At 39.0% G+C, this 13,480-nt stretch overlaps 1 long non-coding RNA gene across 5 annotated transcripts; it reads left to right on the forward strand.

The window, feature by feature from the left end:
- The first annotated feature begins 266 nt into the window (after positions 1–266).
- On the forward strand, positions 267–13,225 carry LOC124721970. Of its 5 annotated transcripts, none has more exons than XR_007006414.1 (5): positions 267–394; positions 1,839–2,045; positions 11,539–11,824; positions 11,901–12,046; positions 12,880–13,225. It is a non-coding gene; the product is annotated as an uncharacterized LOC124721970 (long non-coding RNA). The 5 variants fall into 5 exon arrangements; XR_007006418.1 differs by having other exon boundaries at positions 11,901–12,038; XR_007006415.1 differs by having other exon boundaries at positions 333–474.
- The last annotated feature ends 255 nt before the right edge of the window (positions 13,226–13,480 follow it).

Consider the following 13,480-nt stretch of genomic DNA (forward strand, 5'->3'; position numbering starts at 1 on the left):
ACGAACTTCGGCCAACAGATGCCACTGTTAACCGCGCTTTTTAGTTGCTACTTGCGACTCTTAGTTGCGACTTGTCACTGAAATCGCAGAAAGCAGTGCTAAATTCGACCAATAGATGGCTCACGTCTTTGAATGTGAAATACTATTTGCGACTGCTAACTGTGACTGAAATCGCAGTTAGATTCTGTAAAGTTGCTACTGTGATATCTGTGACTTCTCAGTCACTGTGATTTCTAACAGATACGCGATTTCCTGCCCACCACTAGCTATATCCAAGGAGAATCTTCGACCATTAGTATCTATGGTCGAAGTGGAGAATCCAACTTATACTAGTATCCGTGTAGTAATGTCGTTGGTTGAAAGAAGGTGAATTGGTGATGGAGAAGTTGAGGCTGTAAGTCTTTCGTACTGACGGCAAACTTTTCAGTGTAGGAGGATTTGTTTCATGGTGGAACTGCTCTAATGCTCTTAGAAGTAATTCAGACAGTGTGATGTTGCTCCTTAGCTTTTATAGCATATGACACAGTGGTATACAATAGTATGTCTTCAATAATGTACGCCAATGCTTTATGACATGTTATTCTTTTTGTGATAAAAATTTTTCTTATTGTAATTTTTTTTTTAGTAACATATAGAAAAATAATAAACTGAGTTCAGGAAAGATCTGTTGCTGTTCAGAAGGATTGAAGACTGTCCCATATTGACGATCGTTTGGGCTATTGGGCTTAGATTGTGTGTAATATCGTCAACCAGACATTATTTCGCTGTAAAGTTGCTTTAGAACAGCTTTTTAAAGATTAAAATATGAGAAAATGTGACCATCGTAACTAAGAAATTTGGGAATCGATTGTCATTATAAACTGATTTCAGTGTAATAAATTTCTTGCAATATCTGAAATCACTAGAAAAAGACCTTAGCAGTTGCTCGATTACATGTCACAGCTTTTAAAGAAAATACAGATTTCGAACGACAGTATTATAGAGGCTGGTGGAATCAATAATCTAATGGACCGCCACACCTCTATAATCTTGAAAATTATGATTGCTTGAATATCTGCAGCCTGGAAGTAATCCAAATTAGGACTTTATGGTATCAAGACAAATCGAATATATACATAAAGTGCATAGTTTCATATACAATGTAGTGATAAAGAACTTCTTGGTTCTTATTTTGCCACTATTGTATTAAATGAACAGCATATTAAAGTTTCTAGTTTGGCATGTAGGCATTGATTTTTAAAAGTTCACATGACAAGTTTGCAAATGGTCATGTTTGTATTGTTCGTTGTGCATTGCCCATCCAAACAGTGGTAAACATGTTTTAGAAATGGCTGACAATCAGAAATCAGGACTGCTGCAGGCTCTAAGGCCACGCCAGTCACTATATAACGTATTTTATTCACTAAAATTACTATCGTGAGCAAAACACTAGTTTAGCACGTTTGATCTGTTAGTGTAACTGACAGATTTGAAGATAATTTTGAATATTGTAATGTGACTTAGTTTGAATTAGAAATCATGTATTAACTAAAATTCCATTTATCTTTAGAATTTCATGTCTTAAATAAGAAGTGAAGAGATATTAGAGAAAATCACACAGATGATGTAAGGAGACTGTGTGATGGCAATGTGTTCTTACTGTAAGCTAGTCACATAGAACAGTTGTTACTGAGAAATCATGAATGTTATGGAAAGATCACTTTTTGAATGTGCAGGCTTTTAATGTTCATGTAGTCCAGTGCAGTGAATGTGGGACATTGTCTTCTCTGGTACCAATTTGTTTGTGCTGTTTGTATGTAGTAACATTATATTCTTATGGATATTGTTATATGTTGCAGAATTCCATGTGCTGTCATTTTCTGTTAAAAACAGAAGATTTCAGTCAGTTCCAGTTGTATGTTCATAAGACTATGGAATTGAACAAAAATTTTTCATCCAGACTTGCAATATTGCTACTGAGATGTTGAACACAATTTTCTGGTGGATGACAATATAATTTCTTTTAAAATTGATTTGTCACCACGTGGGGAACTGAAAACTGACAGGTAGGGCTGCTGACACTACAGACGATTCATGTCTTTATTTTTCCTAGTGTGTGACAAACCATTAAATAAATTAAATCTTTTTTGATAATACTATATTGTCTTGAAAGGAAATTATGTTCTGATAGATGTCAGAAACATTGTAGTCAAACATACTGTTAAAGAATAATGTAAAAGTGAGTTATTAGTTCCATATTTCACTGTGGTACATTGCTGATGTGGTATGACAACTGTTCTAGCATTTATTTCTTTGAAATGACAGTGAACTGATGTTAACTGTAAACATTGCAAGAAACCTCACTTGATTTACAAGACTGGTAACTGTAATGGGTTTTCGTGTGCATTGTATTCACTGCAATTGATTATCATAATTTCTCAAGTCTGTGTTTTGTAAAATAAAAGGAATTTGACTGGCAATTGTGCCAGTAAGCATGCAGCTGATTGGTGTTCAAAAGATAGATTTAATTGGATTTGTGTAAATTTTAGTGTATGAAGGTGAAGTTGTTAGATGTTGAGTGTTTGCAAGCTAAGCATTATGGGTCAAAAGTTGTCAGCAGTGTTTCAACAAGCTATAGAACTAGTGCAGATAGTTTCTCTGATTGTAATAAAGGAATGTGGGTGTTAGGATCAAAGATTATCTGGAGAATCCCATTGAAGCAGTCACAAAACATACTATGTAGGGTTAAATATGTCCATGTGAACTCTGCAAACCACTGAGTGCATGGCAGAGGGTACTTTCCATTGTACTATGGATGTACATTTCTTCCTGTGCAATTGTGCATGGAATGTGAGGAGAATGATGCTCAAATGTTTCTGTGTGAACTGTAATTAGTGTGCACAGATACTTGGGAACAATATGTAAGAGGTTCTCATACATTCCTCACTTACTATTGTTTCTCGAAACTTTAGAAGTAGTCTTTCAAGAGAAAGTTGCTATCTGCCAGTTCAGATTTTTGCATTTCAGTGACAGTGACACTCTCAGATGGGTCAAACCAATCTGACTATTCATGCTGCCCTCCTTCATATACATCCACCATTTGGTATGGGTCTCACACTAGTCCAATATTCTAGGATGGCTCACTGAAGTACGTAATCTCCTTTGGTTGGATGATTTGGGAGAGTGGACCAGGCACTGAGGTTGGCCATGTCCTTTCAAAGGACCATCCTGCTGTTTGCCGAAGCGATTTAGGGAAATCACGGAAATCCTGCACCGCCTCACTCGGTATATCTCTCTTGTAGACTGGCTAAGATTAATTGGAGAGTGGGCTACTGTGCCCTTATGGTATGTTTTGTAAGGTTTGTTGTGTCTTGAACAGTGTTGTTTATTATTGGATTTTTTATTTATTCACATCAAAAACTCCCTTTTTTACTGTGTTTGTCCTGCTGATTTCAGCGAGTTTAGTCAGTGTACTGGTTTGTGTGGTATTTGTATTTTCTGCAAGTGTAATGGTAGATGTTTTGGTCGCCATGTAGGATACACTTCAAATGGGGTTTTCAGCATGGCAACTATGTCATTGATCAAAGAAAATGGGTGGTATACCAGTCTCTGGTAATCCCAAAAATAGTTGCATGATCAATATGTTAATAAACATTCATGTACCAACATTCTCCCATGATTTAATTAAGAACATTGAACCACTTAGTGCTTACACAGCAACTAAGAATAGTTTAAATTTTACAACATTCTGCACAACATAATCCATTGTGTCACCACATAATGTTGTACGCTCCTCATCATTACTACGGCACATTAAATGACACAACATGTCTCACAAACATGTTGCCAACACACAACTTGAAGTCACATGTTCCGGCACAGCACAATTACCTTTAGATTCAAAGCAGATGGATAGTATCCTTCAACCAAGTATACCTAATGTTTGTATAGCAAGGAAAACGGCAATTGTCAATGTATAATAAGAACGCATATTGTTGCAAATACCAACAATCATGAAATTACTTTTCTATTCCCTTACGTAGCATACAAAGCCTTATGAAGAACTCTGCTACATGCACAGTGTTTGGCATTAGCATTCGTCTACACGTACTACAATGATTGTCATGATTCAGCCAGTCAAAAGCCCTTCAGAGATTGCAAAATATCCCAATGGGTGATGTTTGGTTATTCAGTGCATTTAATATTTGATCAGTGAAAGCATATACAGGCTTCAGAACACCATAGTGAAAAGACTAACTGCAGGTAGGCATTGATAAAACATGCATTACTGATGAATTCCAGTTAACCTCCAATGTCTCATATTAACCATAATTACAGAATGTTAAATGTATTCAATATTAACAAGCAGTAATTTTTTCCCAGTAAAAAATACATTGTTATTGACTGTTGGTGGGGCTGCACAGACTTTATTCATAACTTTGGTTCTTATTACATGTTCACTGTTATTTAGCTCCTCTTTTAACCACAATGTGCTTCAGAACCATCAAACAAAAATAATTCTGCCCAGTGGTTGGAAGAAATCTCAGGTCACACGCTTCAGCAAGCAGGACAGTAGAAGTGACCCATAACACTACTGTGCAGTATTAATGACATCCACCTCTTATACATGAAATGTAATGATGCCCAATCATATGTAAAGCAGGTTGGAGACTTTGGTTCACTGGTAGAATACTGTGAAAATGCATTCAGTGCATATACTTGGTTGTAGGATACCACCAATCTGCTTTGACACGCTGGATAGTTGTGCAGTGCTGTGATGTGTTGTGTGAGGTCATTGAACTGCAGTGTGTTTGTTTTGGAGTGGAAATTAAATGTTGATGGATAAGGCATACTGTATGAAGAGGTGGAGTCCTCTAACAGTTTAATTGTGTGGTGGCAATGTGTTTGTGAGGTTTGATACTGTGTCATTCAGAGTGCCATAGTTGTTATGATGTGGAGTGTACAAAATTACATGGTGACACAATGAAACCTACTGTGCAGGATGTTGTCATATAAAACACAATGTTGTAAAATTAAGGCTATTCTCAGGTTTCCCTGTAACCACTAAGTGAATCAGTGTTTCTAATTAAATTGTGGGAAAAAGTAGCTGGATTGGTGTTTATTAATATATCGAAAGCGTGACTTTGTTATTAATAACAAACACTGATCCACATACTTCCTCCCATGATTTAATTGAAAAAACATTGATCCATTTATGACGTTCATTCAAAACTGTTTTATCATGGGCTCCACTATCTTGTCTTATCTAACACATCATTCATCGCATTCATTTCCCATCATGCACCACGCACACTTAGCAGCTAAAACACCAACAGAAAAGCTACGGACACCCTAAGTGCACTTTAACTGTAGCGTTGAGCTATGTAGTTGGACTGGAGGTTGAGATACCATGATCTTAAGATGCATTTTGTAAGGTTTTGTTGGGTCTTATTTTCTATCAGTTTCGAGTGTTTTGTTTTTTGCAGTATGTTGTCTTGAATGGTGTTGTTTTTATTATTGGGATTTTTAGTTTGTGCCTTTCAAAACCCCGTTTCCCCATATTTAGCCCACTAGTTTCAATGGGTTTAGTGGTGTGTAGGCTCATGTGGTACTTGTATTTTTAGTGTGTTATGATAGATGATTTGGTTACTATGTAGGATACGCTCAGAGCAGGGGTTTTGGCACGGTGGCGTCATCATTGGTCAAAACAGGGAGTTAGTACCCCAGTTTCTGGTAATCCTCAGGCATCTAAATAATGTTACTGGCCCCTTCTCTATATAATCAATGGAAACTGGAAAGATGAGGAATCGCTTTATTAAGATTTCTGTGCAAATGGACATCAGTGTGGAAGGTGAGTTACCCTTGTTTTCAACAGATATGCTATATGATCAAAAGTATCCAGATACCTGGCTGTAAATGACTAAAAAGTTCATGGTGCCCTCCATTGGTAATGTCTGAATTCAATACGGTGTTTGCCCACCCTTAACCTTGATGACAGCTTCCACTCTCGCAGGCATACATTCAATCAGGTGGTGGAAGGTTTCTTGGGGAATGGCAGCCCATTCTTCATGGAGTGCTGCACTGAGGAGAGGTATTGATGTCGGTTGGTGAGGCCTGGTACGAATTAGATGCTCCAAAACATCCCAAAGGTGTTCTACAGGATTCATGTAAGGACTCTGTGCCGGCCAGTCCATTACAGGGATGTTATTGTCATGTAACCACTCTGCCACAGGCCATGCATTATGAATAGGTGCCCGATTGTGTTGAAGGATGCAGTTGCCATCCCCGAATTGCTCTTCAACAGTGGGAAACAATAAGGTGCTTAAAACAGAAATGTAGGCCTGTGCTGTGATAGTGCCATGCAAAACAGCAAAGGGTGCAAGCCCCCTCCATGGAAAACATGACCTCACCAAACACTACAAAATCTGAATTTTACTGTTGACACTACACATGCTGGCAGATGATATTCACTGGGCATTTGCCATAGCCATACCCTGTCATCGGAGCGCCACATTGTGTACTGTGATTTGTCACTCCACACAATGTTTTTCCACTGTTCAATCATCCAATGTTTATGCTCCTTACACCAAGCAAGGCGTCGTTTGGCATTTACCAGTGTGATGTGTGGCTTATGAGCAGCTGTTCTACCATGAAATCCAAGTTTTATCACCTGCCTAACTGTCATAGTGCTCGCAGTGGAGCCTGATGCCGTTTGGAGTTCCTGTGTGATGGTCTGAATAGATGTCTGCCTGTTACGCATTATGACCCTCTTCAACTGTCGGCGGTCTCTGTCAAGACGAGGTCAGTCTGTACACTTTTGTGCTGTACATGTCCCTCCACATTTCCACTTCACTATCACAACAGAAACAGTGGACCTAGGGATGTTCAAGAGTGTGGAAATCTTGCATACAGACATATGACCCAAGTGACACCCATTTTAAGTCCACGAGTTCTGCGGAGTACCCATTCTGCTCTCTCTTAATGTCTAATGACTACTGAGGTCGCTGATATGGAATATTTGGCAGTAGGTGGCAGCACAATGCACCTAGTATGAAAAAAGTGTGTTTTTGGGGTGTCCGTATACTTTTGATAACATAGTTACATTATTTTGTTCCAAAATAACACACTGTGCAAAAATCTATAATGCTGACTGTGATTGCTGTTCTTTATTGAGCAGAGTTTAGTCTCTTGGTGAAGCTTGCAACCCAACACCACGAGAATGCATGGCAGTGCAGACACACTTGTGTGTGTCGTAGAGTATTATTTTGAAAAAATTCTCTCAAGCTTCCAGTCGCTTAAAGTGGTTTAAAATCCATGAGGTTTCAGCCAAGTACTGTCTGGCCATTGTCAAGCCCATCCACAACGGCAAGGTCATATCACATCAGATGCGAAAAACCTGTTTTTAATTGTCCTGAGGCCAAAAACCACATAAAAAGCATCACTCACATCAGTTTTTAATTGTCCTGAAGCCAAAAACTGCATAAAAAGCATGAATCAAGATCAAATCGGATTATTAATTTTCATGTGACTGGTGCAAAAACATGTTCAGTATGCTGTCTATCGTTCTCTGCCACAAGTTGACATTGAGAAACGACATGTTCCACAATTGACTGAAGTGTTTCCGGGGTCACGTTCAGAATGTGTTCACAATGCATGCCTTCAGTGCAGCTAAGTTTGCAATTGGAATGGTGAACATCATATAGTCCCACAGCCAGAAATCACACAAATTAAGATCAGGTGATCGGGATGGCCAGGCTGTGGGGAAATGGCGGCTGATAATTCTAGCATTTCTGAAATGGTGCTTCAGCAGCTGCTTAACTGGATTTGTAATGTGCAAAGGTGCACCATATTGCATAAAAATGATCCCATCCACACTGTTGGAGGGCTGGAATTATGTTGTTGAACAAGACACTCATAGCGCGTACCTGTGACAGTACAGGTAAGAGGACCGAAAGCATCTGTCTCTGAAAAAATATGGCACTATGATAAATGATGCTGTAAACCTGCACCACACAGTGACCTTTTCAGGATGAAGTGGTTCTGGTTGATTTGCGTGTACATTTTCCGTTGCCCATACTAGACAATTCTGTGTATTGACATATCCTATCAGATGGAAGTGAACTTCATTTGTCCACAAAATCTTCCATGGCCAATCTTTGTCTACTTCCATGTGAGCAAGAAATTCTAAAGCAAAGGTCTCTCTTGCTGGCAGGTCAATAGGAAGCAACTCGTGCACATTGGTAATTTTGAATGGCTAACAAAGAAGGATGTTTCGTGTAGAACTTTGTGGGCTGGGCTCATGGGTATGTCCATGGGCAGTTCTCCATGCGCTACACATTTGCACACCACCACTTGTCTCTTCCTGCATTGCTGTGGCGCTGCTCTCACTGACATCGAATCAATTCGTTTCCTCCCTTTACCAGGTTGCACACCAAAAGAACACGTCTTTTCGAATCATTTTCTCGAGACCCACGGCAGTCACCAGACCAACGCCTTTTTTTCAACCGCTTCATTGTCTGGAAATTCTGCAGAGCGACGTGTGCACAGTCATTTTACCATCAGAGCTTGATCCTGCATTGAGACAGTCATGACGAACATCACAGACACAAAAGGAGGAAAGCCATCTACCCAGCGTGTTTATACCAACTTCAGTGGATTGTGTGCGTGACAGATATTTTCATTTACATATTCTGAGACATACAGTGCCATCTACTGATAAATTTTCACACTACTTTTTTCTTCTGCCATACATTTTCCCCCTTCCCCAATAATATTCCATTGCAATTTGACATCATTCTGACCATTTCTAGAGCATTTTGAAATAATTATAATTACCGTTTACATTGTGGGTTTCTGAGACCTACATTGTCTGTCACAGGCATCATGAGTTGTTGATTTTTTTTGTTTTGGAGCCCTGAAGACTAAATCAGTTTTATGCCTCTTTAGAAGTTGGTTAATCTTGACTGTTACTGAGCAAGAGAACAGCAAAAATATGAACTTCCTCAAGCCCTTTTTGGGGTCCATCTGCTTCTGTGTTTCTTGAAAGATGATTTGTGAATTCTGGTGGTCTGTGTGGGTGGCTTTCCAGTACACCCATTTTCTTTATATTGGATAAGGAAGTCAAGGAAAGGAAAGGTGCCATCTGCGTCTACCTCCATTACGAACTTGATGTCATGGATATTGTTAATGTTGTCTGAGATTTCTCCCAGCAGTCCGTGTCTGTGAGAGCAGACTACGAACGAGTTGTCGATGTAATGGCAACTAACGTCTGCAGGAGCAGTGTCCAGGGTAATGTTCTCAAAGTACTCCATAGACAGGTTGGGTATTACAGCGCCTAATGGGCTCCCTATTGTGGCGTCATACATCTAATTAAAATATTCTCTATCATATAGAAAATGTCAGTGTGTGCCTGAATAAATCCACAACAGTGTTTTCAAATAAGTGGAGAGTGAATCTATAGAATTCTTCATTGCAATGCGCATGAATAATGACACCACATCAAAGCTAACCATTTTCTTTATGACGGTGGACATTATAATCAGATGGGAAGTTCATTAGCTCCAGTTATAGCCAACCTATGTATGAAGAACTTTGAAGACATTGCCCTAGACACTGCTTTGGCAAAGCCTAGTTGCTTTAATCGTTACATCACTGTCACGTTCATTGTTTAGTTTCGTGAATGAGAAAAGCGAGCAGAATTCTTGGACCCCATCAAGAGTATCCATGACATTAAGTTCTCAATGGATGTAGAGACAGATGGTGATTTCTCATTTCTTGACATCCCCGTCTGCTGTAAAGAAAATGGGTAGCTCAGCCACAGTGTTTACCAGAAACACAACCACTCAGACCAATATCTGCACGCTAACAGCTTTCAGCATCCATCACAGGAACATTCTGTTCTGAGGACCTTGGCACATAGTGCAGGCTGTCTCAGATGCTGGAAACCTACTGTAGGAGTTGAGCCACTTATGGAAAGTATTAGAGGAACACAGCTCCAACAACTGCAATATTTTACAAGGTATCTTTCCAAAAACATGGAAGCTGAAGGAGTGTGAGGAGGATTCAAAGAAGCTTGCTTTTTTGCCATTCTGTGGCTTAGTAACAGGAAAAATTAGCCGGCTTCAAGAGATGCAAAACTGATTTAGTCTTCAGGGCTCCAACAATTCAGGAGGCCTGACAGACAATGTAGGCCTCAGAATGCCAGAAGTATGTAAATACCATATGGGTGTAGACAGACTATCAGACTGACTGCATACTATTGAACAGTGCTGTGTAGAGCACAGGAAATGCTTTCTCCTTTAGTACCCTGAGAAATCAGCAGTAGTAGAGCATGCACTAGAAAACGGTCATCATATTGCATTCAAAGAGAATGGGACAGTGTAATGAAAGAGGCGATAGAGATACAAATTTGTGACAACACCCTCAATAAAGATGGCGGACTGCCACTAAGCATTGCTTGGAACCCAGCCGTCTGGAGGTTGAAGCACACACATCCAGCAGGCAATGAAGACATTATCTTCTATGGTGCTGGAATGAGCACCAATGACGTGACAGAAGACAGCTAAGCTATATAAGGATGGTAGTAGTTACCCAAAGACAGTTACCACTTGATAATCAACAAGGTGTACTTGGCAGAGAGCTCGTGGAGTTTGAACCATTTGATGTGGCTGGAAACTTGAGAGAATTTAGTCTCTACATGTTGCCACGTCGTCTTGTTTGTAGGATGATTTTGTCACAAATGAACCCATCTGTTGGGAGGAGGTTTCTTATCGTACGTGCAGGGAAAATAATAACTTGTAGAATCATAGAAACAGTTGAGAATGAGGCAAGTTTGGGGTGAGTAGATCATACTGTATGGGGCATAATGATCGATGGGTGCACAGAGCATAACATTACCATTGGCAATCAGGAGAGATAGGTACTGCAACCACATGTGATTTTTTAGATGTTAAGTTGGCCTAGAGGTACTCTACATGGATGGTTTTGTGCATCTACATAAATTTAATTCTGTTGGATAAATTTATTGCAGTTGAATGCATCTAACTTGTTGATGGGCCAGTGATGTTTCCATTTCATAAGCCTGGGGTGGGAGCATATTTCAGAACTTAGAGCCTCTCAATAGAGAACATACAAATTGACTGTAGCAACTCTGTGTAACTGTATCTGCTATTAACTGCTTTGTTGCTAGGAAAGAGATTACAGTGTTGCCACTGTTCATTTCTTCCATTTCAGAACTTTTCTAATTACATGCCTTTTCTTGGTAAAACTGAAATTATGTACACACATGTAAACTATGGCAATAGCAGGTGGTTGTTGCTGCAGAAATGAAAAGGAAAATTATGTGGAACTATTGTCCTAGAAATTCTTTAGTTTTTTTTGCCCACTTAGGCATGCAATATAAAATACTCTAAGCACTGAAACTTTTTGGCAATGTTATTTGATATTTACAGTATTATTTTTGAGTACACTTTTATTAATGTGTTTGAAAAGCTTACATATGATGGCATATGCACTAGTTAGAATATTTTTTCCTGAAATGTCTTTTTTTTCCTTCTGCAGGTATTTTGAGACACTATTCATGTGGAAGGTGATCACACCGATGCCACAAATACCATCAATACTGCATGATTTAGGCAAACAGGTTGTGTAGGCTGAAACAAGGAAGGGAAAAGTAGCTGTGTATACTGAGGAAAATGTAAAAGGTGGATGAGAAAATTTGAAATTTTCAGAAGTGAAAACTCAATGACATCGTCACTATGATCCAATCATTATCAATTTGGGGCATGCAGAAAAAATGAGCTCATTATACGTGTAATAATTTATTTGAATGTGTTTTGAAGAAATGGTAAGTAGAATGAGCTGGAAATATTTCTAACATTGGCCAATACCATCTGGTAATGAAACTTGTACAAAACTTTCAGGGGGTAGACAATTGGGAACTAAATGCAGTGGAATAGGCTTGTCCATTGATATAAAAATGTTTCACACTGTTCATTTCTGGACTGGGTGTGCGTATGGACAGCATAATGAGGGACTGAACATGGGAATTTCTACACAAGGTAATTTGGTAGGTGTTTGAATAATTCTTTTAAACTGAAGATTTAGGTGTTTATTATATTTAAAAAGATTGATCCAAAAGTGTCGAAATGTATTCCTCTGAAAGCTATTTATATTCATATAGTTTTGAATGGAGGGAGACTGAAGTTTTTGTTCGCAAAGTTAAGGCAGCATACACCTTGTCGGAACTTACACACGATTTTAACAGTAATTGGAAAAACTTGTGGATGGATTATAAACAGTACCTGTGAGGAAACTGTCCACCTGTATTGAAGACTTACTTGCTGAATAGCTGTAGTTTAGATATGAACAAAAAGCAACACTATTATCACCACACATGTGCATGCACACATAGAGACCACGTGTGGTTCTCTGCAGGGTTTGCGTGGTACTGTGCACGGCTCACCTGTTGTTGAGTTTGCTGCAGGTTCAGATTTGCTGATAGATGACTAGTGAAATGACCCAGTGTGTGTCAGGGCTCATTCTCTAGTTGAATGTTCATATGGTAACTGCCCTGTGGACAACTGTCAGTCACTTTCTTAATTTCATTCACTATAGCACAGGTAGTAGAGGTGACATATTGTGTAAATTAATGAACTGGTTTATGGAGCGAGAAGCCTGTCGCTCTAGAACCATTTCCTGAACTGTGCTATATTCTTTGTTGCATGGGGAAAGATGATAAGGATGCAAGGACAATGGGTGAATCCAGAGACAGTTGTGGACACAAGAAATGGTGTGTGTGTGTGTGTGTGTGTGTGTGTGTGTGTGTGTGTAGCCATGAATTTTGTTTACACTTTAGGTGGAAGATGTTGGCAAGAATGTATTATTTATTGGATATTTCAGGATGGCTTACAACCTCCGTCCCGCTGTGGGATTATGAAACCATTACCAATAGTAATCAACAATTTCACTGATCAATTACTGGGGGTGCACTGCCTGCTTGTGGGCTCAGTATGTGAAACAAGTGCATGTCACAGAGGCATAATTGTTTTACGTGTGCGCGTCTTGTATTGTGGCACAGTTTATGAGAACACACGGTTTCATATTGTCTGTTGTTTCTTCAGCTTCATTGTGTAATCACTGTTGTTTATATTTTAATCTTTTGTATGGTCCTGGATTTTCTTTACTGAATAAAACATATGTAAGAAGGTAAGTCAGTTACTGGAAATAAAAATATTGTTGCAACTTCTTACATTGCTTCCTTTCCAATAAATGACGTCAGTTTAAATGAATGATTGGTATGTCTTTTGTAAAATAAACACTCTCTTGTGCTTGTGTTTTAGAAAACTGAAGTTACTACCAAATGGTATTCTGATGAGTTTACATAAACCATCTTTATTCCTGGTTCAGTTTCCTGGTACTAATTTTTATTTCAGATAAAATCTCAAGTCATTGTGCAGTTAATCATCTGTCTGTTTTATCTGTCAGGTCAGTGAGCTGGTGT

The sequence above is a fragment of the Schistocerca piceifrons genome, chromosome X (assembly GCF_021461385.2).
Source record: "Schistocerca piceifrons isolate TAMUIC-IGC-003096 chromosome X, iqSchPice1.1, whole genome shotgun sequence".
Lineage (NCBI taxonomy): Eukaryota > Metazoa > Arthropoda > Insecta > Orthoptera > Acrididae > Schistocerca > Schistocerca piceifrons.